General features: G+C 46.7%; 2 protein-coding genes across 4 annotated transcripts in view; one reads left to right on the forward strand and one right to left on the reverse strand.

The window, feature by feature from the left end:
• DCAF1 (DDB1 and CUL4 associated factor 1) overlaps nucleotides 1-12,659 on the reverse strand; it is a 204,847-nt gene that overhangs the window by 138,733 nt on the left and 53,455 nt on the right. The gene's annotated exons all lie outside the window — the stretch shown is intronic.
• Nucleotides 1,961-12,659, forward strand: part of RAD54L2 (RAD54 like 2) — a 122,117-nt gene continuing 111,418 nt past the window's right edge. For 2 of the 3 annotated variants that reach the window (XM_050780668.1, XM_050780670.1), the window contains exon 1: nucleotides 2,032-4,757. The gene's annotated coding sequence lies outside the window, so the exon portion shown is untranslated. The other variant, XM_050780669.1, reaches the window with a different exon arrangement.

Raw genomic sequence — 12,659 nt, forward strand, 5'->3', positions numbered from 1 at the left:
GGTTCAAGTGATTCTCCTGCCTCAGCCTCCTGAGTAGCTGGGATTACAGGCACGCACCATTATGCCTGGCTAATTTTTGTATTTTTAGTAGAGACAGGGTTTTGCCATGTTGGCCAGGCTGGTCTCAAACTCCTAACTTCAGGTGATCTACTTGCCTCGGCCTCCCAAAGTGCTGGGATTACAGGTGTGAGCCACTAGGCCTAGTCGGCACCATACACTTTTAAGCAAACACATCTTGTGAGAACTCACTCACCATCACCAGAAGAGAACCAAAGGCACGGTGTTAAGCCATTCATGAAGGATCTACCCCCATGATCCCATTACTTCCCACCAGACCCCACCTCCAACATTGGGGATTACAATTCAACATGAGATTTGGGTGGGGACACAGATCCATATCAGATAGCAAAGTGCCTTTTGACAGGCAGAACCCTTTCATTACCTCCAGAAAATAATATACATGGAAAATCAGGCATATATGTGTCTCAGAAGCCAAGGGGATATGTAAAAATGGGAAATTTGAGAACACCTGAAATCTAGGATTTTTTTTTGGAACACCTTCTGCAGACCTAATTCCCATCGATAGTTAGCTCCAAAAATAACTGCATCTGGTGTCTTAGAGGTGTGAAGGCCTAGAAGAAAAGGGAAGTGGGGACGAGAAAGGAATTGTTATCCTTTTGATTTCATGAATAAAATACAAAATCTTCAAAGAAAGATCCACTTTCATAATTTAAAACACCATTTTGTGGGCCGGACGCGGTGGCTCACGCCTGGTGGCCCAGCACTTTGGGAGGCCGAGGTGGGCCGGATCACCTGAGGTCAGGAGTTCGAGACCAGCCTGCTCAACATGGCGAAACCCCGTCTCTACTAAAAATACAAAAAATTAGCCGGGCTTGGTGGCGGGCGTCTGTAATCCCAGCTACTCGAGAGTCTGAGGCAGGGGAATCGCTTGAACTCGGGAGGCGGAGGTTGCAGTAAGCCAAGATCCCACCACTGCACTCCAGCCTGGGCGACAAGAGCGAAACTCTGTCTCAAAAAAAAAAAAAAAAAAAAAAAAAAAAAAAAAAAAATCATTTTGTTAACATTCAAGTCTTGGGAAGAGGAGAAGAGAACCTGAGGCTGTAGCGGAGAGAGCTGTTATAGTCCCATCAGTAACTGGAGCCCACATGGCAGTAATTCCCAACTTGAGGAAGGAGAACCTGCATTCTTAACCTCCACTTGAGTGTCAACAATCAAGAAAGCCCCGTTTTGCTTCTGCTTCTCTTCCAGGGAATTCTGAAGACAGCTTAACAGGAAACAGGATGCTAGGTGGGGACCGAGGGTGAAAAAGGAAGAGTTACATGGTGCGCATAATTTCAAGGGCCCTTGAGGGCTGAGCACAACCTACGTTGGAGGCAATAGTAGCAGCAGCATTGGCAGGATCAGTAACGATCGTAACCCCAGTGTAGAGCTCCCTATCTCTGAGCGAGGTATTCGCATCACTTCATTCAATTCTAACAAGCCGCCTAGATTATTCCCAATGAGAAATGAGGAGAAACTGCGGCTCAATTGAGGCGCTAAATGGCTGGCGAGTGCAAAACCATTCCGTTGGACCCACCCCTAGAACCATTCTCAGGCAGCTTCTGGTTTGGGATTTCCGTACGGCATTCACTCCAGAAACGGTCCCATCCAGGCAGGAATCGCCGTACACCCGGCGCCGGGGAACTGCCTTCAGTCGCCTCTCAGCGGAACTTTCCTCTCCGCGGCGCGTGTTCCCGTCCGTGCGGTCGGGCGCGCGGGCCGGGAGGGGGACGCTTTCTGGCGCGGACCGCGAGCGGAGGCTGGCGAGCGCCGCCGCCGGTGGAGACCGACGCTCGGCCAGAGCCAGCCCGCTGCGCCCGGGCCTGGCCGGCTGCTTCCCGCCTCAGCCGCCGCCTCCGCCTCCGCCGCCGCAGACTTTGCCTAGGCGGGCGCAGCGGAACGTGAGGTCCCTCGGCCCTGCGCGGTCCGGCGCGGCCCGGAGCCGCGGCGCAGGAGGTGAGAGCCGGTGCCGGTTCCTCGCTCCCGGTCGGGGCCGCCGGGTCCCGCAACAATGGGGACCGACTGGAGACGCGGCCTGGGCCCCTGGCATGCAGTGGCTCGGGGCAGCTAGATGGACCCAGCACCCCGGGCCTTCGGGACACGGGGTCCCACCCGGGAAACTCCAGTGACCGGAGGCTTGGCGGGGGTCTTGGGCCTCGACCCGGGGCCTCAGAGGCTTGATATTTGAGGATTTCGTAGCCGGGGAAGGGAGTCATAGGGACACGGAGACCTAACTGTGGTCGCCCTGCGCTTTTGGCGCTGGATGCTGGCGCCCCGGAGGATGACCAGAGCGCGGTGTGGGGTAGGGGAAGTATTTGGAATTTTAGGGGCCTCTGTGTGTCTAATCTCTAAGGCGCATCTGGACGCGTTTCCCGGCCACCCTCTCCTGAGGTCTGGGAATTTGGCAGACTGCGGTCGGGCTGGGGCAGAAGAGGCATTGAGAGTTTAGCTTGTCTGAGGTAACTGGCGATTAGTTCCTGGAAAGGCAGGAGCTCAGCTGGGCACAGGAGAGTTAAGCAGAGAACTGGATCCTCCGGGGCCTTGATGCACCCTGACGAGGAGTGGTTCTCAGGCAAGGAACTTATCAGAAGAGTGAGTAGTGACACACGGTGAGTAGTGCTAGCTGTCTTGTCGTTAGGGTGAGGCTGGTGGGAGTTGTGGTTTGGGAAGTATAGACGAGGGTTGATAGGCTACTGAGATTGGAGAATCAGCTTTATTTGGGTCATGGTGGTGGCAGCCTGGGAGATGAACAAGGAAACTTTGCAGAGTGGGCTTCCTGATGGAGAATGACCTCTTACTGCGTGGGAGTGGGTGACTCATTATCTGTTAGGATTCCTGTTGCTTGCTAGGGATTGTGGCTGACTATATTGGTGGCTGAACATTGAGGTGTATGCAACTGGAAGGGTTATGTGGGGCTGGATGAGTTTGTTCCCATGTAGAGGACAGTGTGGACCTTTCTTTCTTACTCCAAGTCAGAGTGGTGGTTGTCATTTGACAACATTTTAAGTAAGGAATTTCTTTGTGGTATTTGGATCCACAGCTTTTCTTTGTTCATTTTTTTCTTTCCTCCGTTGTTTTTGAATTGTGACTCATACTTTCTTTTCAGCACTGTGGCTATTGTTTGAAATGATAGACAAACTTAGACTTCATCATACATGTAAGTTCCAGGCGTTTTTAGTCCAATTCTTATAAATCTAAATTAATTTAAAAGCTTCTTTTCACTAATTTGTGTGCCATTGTTTAATGTGTGCAACACTAAAGGATAGGAAAACCTTAACATTTATGTTGTTAAATGGTCTTTCCATGCTTAAATCCATGAAATTTCATCTTCTCTTACTGCCATGAAGTTAGTTTGTTGAATCTGTTAAATCTTAGTGACTCTCATTTCAGCATCCTTGTTTACTCTCACAGGACATTGTCTTCACTAGAAGTATTATCCATCTTCAGTGAATTTGGCCTGTACACTGTCTCCCTGTGACAATCTGTATCATTGAAAGACAGTACGCAAACTCCAACTCTGAGGCCTGCAGCTGTGGGCCAGAGCTCTGTATGTATTATTCAGGCAAAAGTTGGTGTGTTGGCTGTAGGTGAGGTATAAAGGGAACCCAACATGTACAGAAACAGTATCAGAATCATTGTACCTTCTGAGTTTAGAGTGGTAGGAAGTATAGCCTAACTGGAGTCTAGTATAAACTTTCAAGTGCAATGTTAGGTAATTCTGTTTTTGTTGTACTGAGAGTTCTCATTATGGTAAACATTATCTTTTTTCTTAAGCTTTAAATAATTATTTTTCTTCAATGGTATTCTTTCTCTCTTGGCTGGGTGTGGTGGCTAACGCCTGTAATCCCACCACTTTGGGAGTCCGAGACAGGTGGATCGCATGAGGTCAGGAGTTCGAGCCTGCATGGCAGAATCCTGTCTCTACTAAAAATACAGAAATTAGCTGGGTGTGGTGGCATGTGCCTGTAATCCCAGCTACTCTGGAGGCTGAGGCACAAGAATCACTTGAACCTGGGAGGCAGAGGTAACAATGAGCCCAGATTGTGCCACTGCACTCCAGCCCGGGCGACAGAGCCAGACTCCGTCTCAAAAAAAAAAAAAAAAAAAAAAAGGGGTATTCTTTCTCTCTCTCCATTCATTGTTTCATAAACCAACATTTACTGCATTATGCCAGGTACTGCTTTGGGCACCTCCAAAATGCTGATGGTATTTTTAACATTTTATTAGTGGTAGTTCCTGGTTTACATGTGGTTATAGGTCTTTGAAGAAAGAAGTGATTCAGGTATATCAAGCTTGTAATCAGTAAAGCCATTGAATAAAGTTTTTATAATGTATTAATTTTGACTGGTGACAGTTAATTATCTTAACATCTTCATGGAAAAAGTTTAGCTATCACTGTGAGTTCATGTTGATATGGGATTATTTTTGCATTATTTTATACACCTGTTAATTTTAAGTACTCCTGTAGACAAACCACAGGTAAAACATTTTGTTTTGGTGTATGTCTCAATGAGCAGTGATTTACAAATACTATATGTGTTCAGATTCCCTAGGAAGCCATCACACTCCTTCCCACTGTGGTTTTGGGAGCATGAAGGCGTTGCTTATCCCCTGTGTCTGGTTCACTGTATGTAGGCTGGGAGTGTCTGCTGATCACCTGGAGTGCTGTCCCTTGGAACAGGAGGAGTAAGATTGAGGTAAGGCTCAGTCTGTTTGAAAGTCACTTGTCTCTTCATTTTTACTGCATAAAATATAATGTAAATCTGAATGTTTTTGCTTTGTTACTCTTCATTCTGATTTAGTAAAATGAAATTCTGCCTTTGGCTGTCTTCTCTATCTCTCTGTGTATGTATCTTGGGCAAAAATAAATGAAGAAATATAAAATCAAGGTATTTAGATAATAAGTGAATTCTTCAAAATATCTCATTTTCTATCTGGACTATTCACTTGATCAAAGAAAATAAAAACTTGTTTATTTGTTGCCTTGAAGGCAAGGTGATTGCTTAAATAAATGTTTTTGGCCACCTCTTAAATGGATCAACTTCAGAAACTCTTGGAAATAGGCTTAGAGTGTTTCTATTTCTTTAGAAAAAGCCTGAGAGAAGAAATGTCTGGTACAATGGGAAGAGCTTGGTTTTTGGAGTCTTCGCACTTTTTATTGCTCAATTTTTAACCCTGGATAAACTGTTAACCTCTCTGAGCTTTGGTTTTGTTTTGTTTTTCCATCTGTAACATAGGCCTAATACAGCCTTCTTTGCAGATTGCATTGAGGACTGGAGATGAGGGCCTCAAGCTTTGGGGGTGGTCAGTGCTGGCTGTCAGTAGTAGTTAATGTGTATTATTATATAGGACCTCTAATCTCAGTAGTATTAATAGTAGGAATGTGGCTGGGTGCTGTGGTGCTGTGCAGGGTTCAAGTGCCCAGTTTCTTTGTCTGGTGAGGAAGGCAGCTGTCTGTACCTGTTGGCACTCCGGACAGGTGAGGGAATTTTGAGATTGTCTTTATTCAGTGCTGGTAGGCAGGAGTCCACACTATAAAGTCCAAGGTCATTCCTGGCAGTAGAAGGTTTTTTTCCTGACAGTTCGTATGGAGAAACCAGGAGGTAACCGTTTGGCATGTTCTTTGGGAACCGTGGGCATTCCCATTGATAGAACACTACGGTGTACCAGGCAGCATTGTGTTCTGTATCGCCCCGATCAGGACATTTTTCTAGCTTTCTTCTGCTGGCACCAGAGACCTGGCTTTGGTGTTTTTGCCAGGAATTCTCCAGATGCAGGAGAGATTTGTCATCTTCTTTAATTGGGGCTACTTTGGTAGAATCTAGCACTCTGTTCAGGCATGTTTTTGATGAACAGACGGCTCACAGACTTAGTTATAGAATTTTCAGTTTTATTTTTTCCCAATAAGAGAGGAAAAAAAAAAGTCCCACTAATATTTAAGAGAAAAATAAGTAGAGGCCAGAAGTGATTTGAAATAACTGGGCCGGGCGCGGTGGCTCAAGCCTGTAATCCTAGCACTTTGGGAGGCCGAGACGGGCGGATCACGAGGTCAGGAGATCGAGACCATCCTGGCTAACACGGTGAAACCCCATCTCTACTAAAAAGAATACAAAAAACTAGCCGGGCAAGGTGGCGGGCGCCTGTAGTCCCAGCTACTCGGGAGGCTGAGGCAGGAGAATGGCGTGAACCCGGGAGGCGGAGCTTGCAGTGAGCCCAGATCGCGCCACTGCACTCCAGCCTGGGCGACAGAGCGAGACTCTGTCTCAAAAAAAAAAAAAAAAAAAAAAAAAAAAAGAAATAACTGGTCTCTAATTTCTTGCAGTCTTGCTGTAGTCAAATGCCCCCTCCATTCTGGTGGTCTTTAATTCCAGATAAGAGTAAATAATATACCTCTGGTCTTGAACATCTAGACCCTGGCCTGTATCTGCTTCAGCATCTCATAAGGACCTTTATCACCTGGCCACTTCTTTATCTTCCTTTCTCCCCTGCCACAATTACTCTGGCATGTGAGGCTCAGTTATAGTGAACTCCTTGAAGGTCCCAGCATTCTCAGGCTATTCCTTCTGTGATACTTTGCTCTCCATTCTACAGCTTGGCTGACTCTAAGGCTTGAGCCAGGAGTTCAGGCACCACCTTCTCTTAATAAAAGCCTTCCTTGATTCCCTCCAGGTTCAGCAGAATGCCTGTCTTCTGTATGACATTGCAGTCTGTGCAAGCTTTTATAATTATTCTGTCCTGCTAAGGTTTGTTTTTTTTTTTTTAATTATATTTATTTTTATTTTTTTTCCTCAAATTCCTTTTTACCATGTTTTGGTATTTTTTTGTGTGTTTCCCATACCTAGTTTATTACCTACTTGAAGGCAGGAGCTTGCCTTGTTTATATCCCAGCACCTGACCATTTCTGGCACAGGGTAGCTACTTGGCAAATGTTTGTTGAGTGAACAAATGAATAACCTTTGCTTATGAAATAACAGGAAATAATTCACCGTGGAGCTAGTGATGTGATGAGAGTTCTGACTTCGTGGCTGCATCTGATCCTGGCTGAAGCAGTATCTCCGCTTTTGTATTTCCAGGTTGCTAAAGGCAACACTTTGTTATGAGAATGTGTTGCTTATTCATATGTTCATAATTTTGAGGCTGGAGGGCTATTACTTGCTTTTTTTGGGTTTTGCAAACATTTCCTTTGGGAGAAAATGTGACAGTTCTTCATTGGTATTGTTTGATCTTCTGCAGGCCATTTATTGCTCTGAGTGCTTTGTCCTCATATGTAAAGAAGTGACTAGTTTGGGCCACAGGGTATCTAGACAACTAACTACTGGTGAGCCACCACCTGCTGGGAATGGGGAATGACCTGATTGATTGATTGATTGATTGGAGATGGAGTCTTGCTCTGTCGCCCAGGCTGGAGTGCAGTGGCGCAATCTAGGCTCACTGCAACCTCCACCTCCTGGGTTGAAGCTATTGTCCTGCCTCATCCTCCCAAGTAGCTGGGACTATAGGTACGCCACCATACCTGGCTAATTTTTGTGTTTTTAGTAGAGATGGAGTTTCTCCATGTTGGCCAGGCTGGTCTTGAACTCCTGACCTCAAGTGATCCGCTCATCTTGGCATCCCAAAGTGCTGGGATTATAGGCATGAGCCACTGCGCCTGGCCTGGGAATGGGTAATGGATTTAACACTAGGATATTGTGACTTTTGCTGCCTGGTTGGCCTTTTGGAGACCTATCTGAGCTCAGTGTCACCATATTCAGGAAATACAATTATTTGAACAAACTTTATTCAGGGGTTAGAATTCAGTGACTGTAAAATTATCTGTATCCGTTTTCTGCTCAGTCTAATACTGTACTAATTCTGAAGTGTCTGGAGCTGTATGTTCTGAGTTATTTACCTAGAAATTACAGAATTGTGCCAATTTATTTACCCTCCTGGATCTTTTTTGTTGTTGTTTTGTTTTTGAGACAGAGTCTTGCTCTGTCACCCAGGCTGGAGTGTGGTGGCGCTATCTCAGCTTACTGCAACCTCTGCTTCCCGGGTTCAAGTGATTCTCCTGCCTCAGCCTCCTGAGCAGCTGGGATTACAGGTGCGTGCCACCATGCCTGACTAGTTTTTGTATTTTTAGTAGAGACGGTTTCACCATGTTGGTCAGGCTGGTCTCGAACTCCTGACCTTGTGATCTGCCTGCTTCTGCCTCTCAAAGTGCTGGTATTATAGGCGCGAGCCACCGCGCCTAGCCACCCTCCTGGATCTTAGTGGTAAAATAACTTGAGTATACTATCTAAATTACTTTGAATTAGGTTTTTTAAGATTTTTTTTAATTTTTAATTTTTTTTTTTTGAGACAGAGTCTCTCTTTGTCACCCACGCTAGAGTAAGTATAGTGGCATGATCATAGCTCACTGTAGCCTTGACCTCTCAGCCTCAAGCAATCCTTTCACCTCAGCTTCTTGAGTAGCTGGGAGTACAGACATGCATGACCTTGCCTGGCTAATTTTTATATTTTTTGTAGAGGTCGGGGTCCCACTATGTTGCCCAGCCTGGTCTCAAACTCTTGGGCTCAAGTGATCTCTCTGCATTGGCCTCCCAATCAAATTAGTTTTTATGGGTGATTAGACTGCATAGAAATCCCTATTGAAGGCTGGGTGTTAGGAAACTTATCAAAGCCTACATCAATTCTTTTTTTTTTTTTAGAGACAGAGTCTCTCTCTGTAGCCCAACTGGAATGCAATGGCATGATCTTAGCTCACTGCAGCCTCTGCCTTCTGGGTTCAAGTGATTCTCCTGCCTCAGCTTCCCAAGTAGCTGGGATTACAAGCATGTGCCACAACGCCTGGCTAATTTTTGTATTTTTAGTAGAGACAGGGTTTTGCCATGTTGGCCAGGCTGGTCTTGAACTCCTGACCTCAGGTGATCCCCGCCCCCACCCCCCACCTTGGCCTCCCAAAGTGCTAGGATTACAGGCGTGAGCCACCACGCCCAGCCAAATGCAATTATTCTTTCATGCAAGTGATAAAATAGCAGACTGCAGAAAATAAAAGCATGTAAAGTAACTGTAGTTAGGTTAAAGATAAAAGTTGATATCAGATAAAAAGGAAAACTGAGGGCCAGGCACTGTGGCTCACGCCTGTAATCCCAGTACTTTGGGAGGCTGAGGCGGTCAGATCACCTGATGTTGGGAGTTCAAGACCAGCCTGATCAACATGGAGAAACCCTATCTCTACTAAAAGTACAAAATTAGCTGGGTGTGCTGGCACATGCCTGTAATCTCAGCTACTTAGGAGGCTGAGGTAGGAGAACCGCTTGAACCTGGGAGGCGGAGGTTGTGGTGAGCTGAGATCGCGCCATTGCACTCCAACCTAGGCAACAAGAGCGAAACTCCATCGCAAATAAAAACAAAAACAAAAACACTGAGGCACTTTAAATTTGGCAGTAGCTGTTAAAAATTGATGACATTTTGCGAGCAGCGTCGAGATGTTAGGAGGAAGTTGTTGAGGCTGGGGGCGGTGGCTCACGCCTATAATCCCAGCACTTTGTGAGGCCGAGGCAGGCAGATCACCTGAGGTCAGGAGTTTGAGACCAGCTTGGCTAACATGGCGAAACCCCGTCTCTACTAAAAATACAAAAATTAGCTGGATGTGGTGGCGCACGCCTTGTAGTCTCAGCTACTTGGAACGCTGAAGCACGAGAATTGCTTGAACCTGGGAGGCAAAGGTTGCAGTGAGCCGAGATCTCACCACTGCACTCCAGCCTGGGCAACAGAGTGAGACTTGACTTTGTCTTTAAAAAAAAAAAAAAAAAAAAAGGAAGTTGTTGGTTGGCCAGGTGCAGTGTCCCAGCACTTTGAGAGGCTGACATGGGAGGGTTGCTTGACCCCAGGAGTTTAAGACTAGCCTGGGCAACATAGTGAGACCTCATCTCTACATAAAAATTAAATAAAAATTAGCTGGGCAAGGTGACACACACCTAGAAGTTATGGGCCACATCTGAGCTACCAGTGTCCCAGTTAGGAGGCTGAGGTCGGAGGATTGCCTGAACTCCAGAGACAGAGGCTGGAGTGAGCTGTAATTGTGCCACTATCCTCCAGCCTGGGCGACAGAGTAAGACCCTGCCTCAAAAACAAAAAAAAGAAGGAAGATGTTATCATATAGGTTGAAAGTGATACAAACACAGAAAATTTCAGCCAGTGGAGGCACATTGGAGGTACTAACATGTGCTTATGGTTTTGTAGTACCATCAGTAGTAGGCAGAAATGAAAAATGTTTGCTTTACTGTGATAAGTATACTTTGCATACGTATTCTGTTTATAAAACACTTTTTTTTTTTTTTTTTTTACATTTGAGACAGGATCTGGCTCTGTCACCCAGACTGGAGTGCAGTGGCATGATCTCAGCTCACTGCAGCCTCCACCTCCTTTGTTCAAGTCATCCTCCCTCCTCAGCCTCTTCAGTAGCTAGGACTAATGGCATGTGACACTGTGCCCAGCTAATTTTTGTATTTTTTGCAGAGAGAGGTTTTTGCCATGTTTCCCAGGCTAGTCTCGAACTCCTGAGCTTAAGCGATTCACCCACCTTGGCCTCGCAAAGTGCTGGGATTACAGACGTGCCCAGCCTGTAAAATACTTCTTTTTTTTTTTTTTTGAGATAGAGTTTTGCTCGTCCAGGCTGGAGTGCAGTGGCGCGATCCCAGCTCACCACAACCTCTGCCTCCTGCGTTCAAGTGATTCTTCTGCCTCAGCCTCCCGAGTAACTGAGATTACAGGTTCCCGCCACCTCGCCCGGTTAATTTTTTGTATTTTTAGTAGAGATGGGGTTTTGCCATGTTGGGCAGGCTGGTCTCGAACTTCTGACTTCAGGTGATCTGCCCACTTTGGCCTCCCAAAATGTTGGGATCACTGGTGTGAACCACTGTGCCCAGCCACTTCCTTTTTTTTTTTTTTTTTTTTTTTGAGACGGAGTCTTGCTCTGTCGCCCAGGCTGGAGTGCAGTGGCGTGATCTCAGCTCACTGCATGCTCCGCCTCCTGGGTTCACACCATCCTCCTGCCTCAGCCTCCCGAGTAGCTGGGACTACAGGCGCCCGGCACCTTGCCCGGCTAGTTTTTTGTGGTTTTTTTAGTAGAGACGGGGTTTCACCGTGTTAGCCAGGATGGTCTCTATCTCCTGACCTCGTGATCCGCCCGTCTTGGCCTCCCAAAGTGCTGGGATTACACGCTTGAGCCACCGTGCCCTGCCATTTTCTTTTTTTTGAGACGAAGTCTTGCTCTGTCGCACAGGCTAGAGTGCAGTGGTGCGATCTCAGCTTACTGCAACCTCTGCCTCTCAGGTTCAGGTGATTCTCTTGCCTCAGCCTCCTGAGTAGCTGGGATTACAGGCACCCATCATCATGCCCAGCTAATTTTTGTATTTTTGTAGAGATGGGGTTTTACCATGTTGACCAGACTGGTCTTGAACTCCTGACCTCAGGTGATCTGCCTGGTTGGCCTCCCAAAGTACTGGGATTACAGGCGTTAGCCACCATGCCCGGCCAGCATTTTCATATATATATTTACTTCATCCTCCCAACAACCTTGTGAGGCAAGTATCCCCATTATACAGATGAGGAAGCAAACCCGAAAAGGTGAAGTGGCTTGCTTTCCAGTACACAGAGCTGATAATAAGAAAAGCTGGGAATTGCTGCCTGTTTTCTGATGCTAAGTTTAGATCTCTTTTTATATCCTTATAGGATATTGTTAGGGCTTCAGTTTGGCATGGCAGTCACCCCTTATTTCAGGCTGCTGGCCAATAGGGGATATTCACAAGGAAGATAGTGCTACACAGTGAGTAGAATCTCTGCTCTAGCGGCCCAGTAACTCTGCTTTTTTTTTTTTTTTGAGATGGAGTCCTGCTCTGTTGCCCAGGCTAGAGTGCAGTGGCGCTGCCTCCACTCGCTGCAGCCTCTGCTTCCGGGGTTCAAACGATTCTGCCTCAGCCTCCCAAGTAGCTGGGATTACAGGCACGGGCCGCCACGCCCGGCTAAGTTTTTTGTATTTGTGTTTTGAGACAGAATCTCGCTCTGCGCAGGCTGGAGTGCAATGGCGCGATCTCAGCTCACTGCAACCTCCGCCTCCTGAGTTCAAGCTATTCTCTCTGCCTCAGCCTCCCGAGTAGCTGGGATTACAGGCACCCACCACCACGCCCAGCTAATTTTTGTATTTTTAGTAGAGATAGGTTTTGCCATTTGGCCAGGCTGGACTCAAATTCCTGGACTTCAGGTGATCCACCTGCCTTGGACTCCCAAAGTGCTGGGATTACAGGCGTGGATCATCACTCCCGGCCTAGCAGCCCAGTAACTCTGGAAGAGCTGGTTGCTGGAGGAAACTAGAGGGAGCTCTACTGTCTTCACAGATTGCTTAGTGGTCAGGAGAAAAATCCAGAACCAGGTGGAGATAGTTCTGCAATTGAGGCCCATGAAACAAGTAGGAGCCTTTCTCCTAATGTATATTGTATAGAAATTGGAAGAAAAAGACTGGGTGCGGTGGCTTATACCTGTAATCCCAGCACTTTGGGAGGCCGAGGCAGGGGAATCACCTGAGGTCAGGAGTTCGAGACCAGCCTGGCCAACATGGT

The sequence above is a fragment of the Macaca thibetana genome, chromosome 2 (genome assembly GCF_024542745.1).
Source record: "Macaca thibetana thibetana isolate TM-01 chromosome 2, ASM2454274v1, whole genome shotgun sequence".
In the NCBI taxonomy this organism is placed as follows: Eukaryota; Metazoa; Chordata; class Mammalia; order Primates; family Cercopithecidae; genus Macaca; species Macaca thibetana.